General features: G+C 38.0%; 1 pseudogene; it reads right to left on the reverse strand.

The window, feature by feature from the left end:
- Positions 1-1798: 1798 nt before the first annotated feature.
- Positions 1799-2797, reverse strand: LOC114024373 (annotated as a pseudogene).
- Positions 2798-5640: the final 2843 nt, after the last annotated feature.

Consider the following 5640-nt stretch of genomic DNA (forward strand, 5'->3'; position numbering starts at 1 on the left):
ATTACTTCTCCTTCTAAACTCTGGGATCCAGTCAAACTGACTTTCTGGTTTTCACATATGATACGATGCTCTATCTCTCTGTATGCACTGGGATCGTCGACGCCTTGGAAGACACTCCTTCCTCACCTCTCATTCCTTTCAGACTCATCTCAAGTGTCACCTTCTGCTTGTAGCCCCTACATTACAGCACTCTCCCTTTGAAACTACAATGTATTTAATTAGTTCATGTATATTTGTATGTATCCCTTTTACATTTATTCTCTATATATTTATGATGAATTTGTTGTCTCTCCTATTAGAATTCAAGCTTGTTGTGATTATAGATTATTTCATTCTTTGTGTTTGTCCAGGGCCTAGCAGAATGCACCTGGCACAAAGTTAAGTGTTCAATAAATGCTGATTGGTTGATTGATTGTCCTTATTTTACATATGAGAAATACTAAGGCTTGAAGTGGAAAAAGAATTTGCTAGTAACCACAAAGCTAGATGTTTGAGGCAAAACTTAGAGGTCTCACTTAATTCCAATCTCAGCTTATTGTCTACATTGCCTCTCTTATTTTATTAAATGTACTGGACACCATCGTAGATACAAAGATAAGAAATCATGACTATGTGCCTAATCTCAAGGCGTTAAGATTGAAGGTAGGTAAAGGCAGGAACAGAAATTGCATTCTATGGGACAAAGTTTAGGAAAAAATATTATTTTCAGATGTATCCTTGACCCTTATCCATGGCATATTTTTTGATTAACCCCTATGACAACAGCAGGTTGCTATTTACCCTATCATTCCTTTCCCAGTTGTTTGTTTGCTGTTCTATAGTGAGTATTTTTATCTCAGCAACTTACACACATAATTTTCTCATTTGTATCCCCAATACTTAGCAGAGTGTCTGGCATGAGATAGGTGTTTAATAAATTTGTATTTGTATGTAAATAATACACTTATGTAATATAAATATAATAAAATAATAACTATAAATCACATATTATAACTATTATATAAATAATACATGCTACAAAATGTGAATAAAATATTACCTAAAATACAAATATAAAATATTATAAATATAAAATATAAATAGTACAATAATAAATTTACTATATTTGTATCATATATGGGTTTATTATTAAGACCCTAGCTACAATTTTTAAACAAATATGCTCTTGTTTTTTATACCAAGAATTTTAGTTAATGCAGAATACTAAAGAAACCCAGTTTTTTCTTAAATCTTCCCCTTAGTTGCTGTTATTTTTATAAAATAAGCAAGCAGAGTCTTTCGCATACTTAAAAAACAGAATCCTGGATTACACATAAAAGCCTCCAAAATGTTAAGAATATTTCTGTTTACAGCTTGCAGACCACAAGAAGGAAAAAAAAAAAAAACTAAGAATGCCCCAATTTGAGCATCGACAGTTTTCACAACTGTGGCTAAAGATGTTCATGCCTTTCCTCTGAAATGAAATCTCAAAGCAGTGGAGTTCAAAAAGAAAGGAAACAAAAACCAGCATAGGTATAATTTCTTCAGGCCTAGCACTTATATGTCAACCATTTAGTTACCTTTTCCATCTTGAAAAAAATAATCAATCAAAAGCTGAACATTGTTTTACTATCACCATTAGCATTCCCATTTACAATAGTGACAACTCAGTATTACCATTGCTACCAAAAGACAGATAATACTAAAAGTAAGTTCTTTACACCCAGTAAATGGTTGCCCACAACCATTGGCAAGCATGTGCATAGGAACTAAAATGTCTATGGTATGTAATAAGGACTGCTCAGATCATCTCTTCTCCTTAATTTGTTCCTCTTCCCTCTTGGCAAACTGTGGGACTCTGTGGCTCCGGATTTTGAAGAGTAGAAGAGGCTGATTCTGGGGTCTCTTTCTGCTTCAGTAATACCCAGTCATATAGGTAGTCATATCGGTAGTTCAGAGACTTGAAAAGAGTCCGAAATAACTGTCTTAGATAAAAATAGTCTGGGGTTTCCTCAAAGCGGAGTCCCCTACAATAGGTAAGATATGTTGCAAATTCAGGAGGAAATCCACTACATAAAGTTTCTGCAGAAGTGGACATCTTTTTTTCTATAATTTTTTCATACTTTTGCTTCCTTGTTGCAGCTTTTAGTCCTTGCCAGGGCAGGCTGGTCTTGTTAAAATACATCAGTACATAGCCTAGAGATTCCATATCATCCCCTCGACTCTGCTCAATGCCAAGGTGGGCATTGATGCTGGCATAACGGGCAGTGCCAGTGAGATTTTTATCTTTTCGGTATGGTATGTGTTCCTTTGTTTTGCTGTCTCTGTACTTTTTGGCTAAGCCAAAGTCAATAATGAATAATTTGTTACAGTGACGACCAGTGCCAATAAGGAAGTTATCTGGTTTAATATCTCTATGTATAAAATTCTTTGTATGCATGTATTGGATTCTACTGATCATCTGGTCAGCTATCATAAGTACTGTTTTCAGCGTGAACTTTCGGGAGCACATATTAAACAATTCTTCAAGACTGGGTCCCAGTAGATCCATGACTAGTACATTGTGACCCTTTTCCCGACCATACCATCTTATGTGGGCAATGCCCGCCCCCCCTTGAAGAATCTTATACAGTTTGGCTTCGAAGAACAATTGAGGATGCTTGCATGTCTGTGATTCAAGTTTCACAGCCACTTCTTCACCATTGTTGATGTTGACTGCCAAGAAGATGTCTCCAAACGAGCCATTCCCGATCTTACGAACTAGTTTATATTTTCCTCCAAAAATTAATTGTGACTCGGTGTTTTGGCTGATATTCATCCTGAAAATGGGAGAAGAGAGAGGTTCCTCAGGGCTATGGGGAGGTAGGGGCTGGTGTGGACCGAGGTTCACCCAGAACGCATGTAGGGTATTGAGAAGGGGTTCTTGGGGCCAGGATTTTTTTTTAAATGGAACTCTTTTACCGAGTTACCAGTACGCGGAGGAAGAGGCCCCAGAGGTTCTACTTTTTAACTACACATAGCAGGTACCTTTTCCCAGTACCCCGCCCAGGAAACACAGGTGCCCCTTCGACTTCCAAGGGCAATATCCTAGACTGAAAAAGGTCCTGGTGATGGGGAAGGGGGAAGGGGGTGAGTGTGGAAGCGCTCCTTTTCCACTACCCAGGGCCACCAGTCGCCCACCTGTCAGCATCAGGGTCACCTTGTCAATATCTCACCACCCCCTTACCAGGTTTACTCACTCCTTCTTTCCCCAGTCCAGACCCCAGTGAGGTCTTCCACTTTAACTGGAATGATTGGTGCATCACAATAAAACTTAAACCAAATCACAATGAGGACCCCAGTCTTTGAACTGTCTGGTATAGGGGAATCATTACATAGCTGCTCTAGCAGGTTTGTCCTTTACTCCTGATACTTTCTAAGGCATAAATCCAAGCTCTTTTCTCCCAGAGAACTGAATTACTGCCTTGGAGACCGAGGGGAACTAACGCGAAGGGAGAGAGGAACCTAATCGCTAAAGAAGAGCAACAAGGTACGGTGAAAAATGCACTGGCTTTGGAGGAGATTTCGGAGGTTCAAATGGGAGATTTTGGTGCTAGTCACTAGACTTCTGTTTCTTCATCTGAAAAATGGAGTTGGAGTAGATGACCCTTAATGGCCTTTTCAGTTCTAGTTCTATGAGCTATTCCCACCCTTATGAAACTGACCTTCACAAAGAGTTTACCTTTGATGGAATCCTACTACTACACTCGCCTCTGGTATTAGAGGACACGTACATTTTCATCTTTTTTTTCTTTCAGTTGTTCTCTCCTCTTGGAGCTATGGAGAAGGCAAAACAGATCAATGAATCAGTATTGTCACTTACTTCTTTGTCTTCATAGCTTCAATCCTACCCCAGTTCTTGAGCTTCTCCCCACCCTCTTCCTTCAAACTCACATTTACAATTTACCCTCACAATGGAGTGGGAGATGACTTAGCATATTGCCTGGGTAGTTCTGCAGCACAGCATAATTCAGTGAAAGAAGGGCTGTTTTTGGAGTGGGAGCACCCGTGGATGATTACTGCCTCTGACACTTCCTAGCTGTGTGACCCAAGATGAGTCACTTAAGCACTCTTGGTCTCATTTTCTTCATAATTACAAATGAGGAGGCTGGACTCAGTCACCTCTCAGGTCGATTTCAGCTCTAAGTCTATGGTCCTTTTTATGGTTCTCAGGAGCTTGTGCCCGTATGATGTTCTCATGTTTGCCACTTGTACGATCTTCCCTTTCTCACCTGTTTAGTTTCTCAATATCTTTTACAGCTGCTCTTCAACCTCTTAAACCTTGGGGAGGATTTCTTCTCATCATGTATCACACAGGTTGGGCTCATTATATTTTCACCTTTTACATTTGTAGAAATTGAGATTAGAGTTAAAAGTTGTTATTACATGTAATTAGGAAAAGTAAAATATTATTCTAAAACAAGAAATTGAAATTAGAGCAGGTGGTGTGACATAGAAAGACAGCTGACCTCTAAGTCAGAAAGACCTGGACTCAGATTCTATCTCTAACATGCAGGCTATGTGACATGTGGGCTATGTGATCTTGGAAAATGTCTTTGATGTCAGTCTATCAGTACATCCTTTAAAACTGTAAATTACACATCGGTGAGGTACCGCCTCACCATCAGATTGGCTAAGATGACAAAAAAGAAAAACGACATGCTGGAGGGAAAACAGGTACACTAATAGATTTTTGGTAGAGTAGTGAGCTAGTACAACCATTCTGAAAGACAATTTGGAAATATGCCAGAAAGGCTATTAAATGGTGAATACCTTTTGATCTGCTATCATGTCTATGCACCAAAGAAAGAAAAGGAAGAAGAAAAGGACCCATATGTACAAATACACACATATGTGTATGTGTGTTTATGTATATATATATGTATATATGTACTCTTTTATATATATATACTCTCTCTTCATATATATGTATGTATATACATACATACATACATACATAAATACACACATATATATTTATATATATATATACACATGCACTCTTTTTGTGGTGGTAAATAATTGAAAACTACTTAGGAGATATTTATCAATTGGGGAATAGTTGACCAAGTTGTGGACTATGACTGTGATGAATTGCTATTGTGCTGTAAGATACAAGGGGCCTTGTTTCATAAAAACCTAGGAGGACCTTTATGAAATCATGCAAAGTGAAGTGAACAAATCCAGCAGGACAATCTATGTAGTAAGAGCAATATTATTAAGCTAATGAATTTAAAAAGGCTTAGTAATTGATCAACACAGCAATCTACCACAATCCCAATGGATTCATGATAAAACATGCTATCCACCTCCAGAGGGGAGAAATGATGGACTCAGAGTGTAGATTGAAGCATAATTTCTTTTGATCACTTCTCTCTTTCTCCTTCCTTCCTTCCTTCCTTCCTTCATTCCTTTGCTTCTTCCTTTCTTTTTCCTTTCCTCCCTCTTTGTCGCTCTTTCTTAAACATGGCTAATGCAGAAATGTATTTTGCATGACCATATGTATTTGTTATAGGTTTTAGTTTTCTTGTCTTCTCAATGGGTGAGGGAAGGGGTAGGAGAAAGAGAATTTGTAACTAAAAAAGAATGAAAAATTCTCTGCTTTAAAAAATAAGTAAATTT

Source organism: Vombatus ursinus, unplaced genomic scaffold, assembly GCF_900497805.2.
Source record: "Vombatus ursinus unplaced genomic scaffold, bare-nosed wombat genome assembly UNPS02014821.1, whole genome shotgun sequence".
Lineage (NCBI taxonomy): Eukaryota > Metazoa > Chordata > Mammalia > Diprotodontia > Vombatidae > Vombatus > Vombatus ursinus.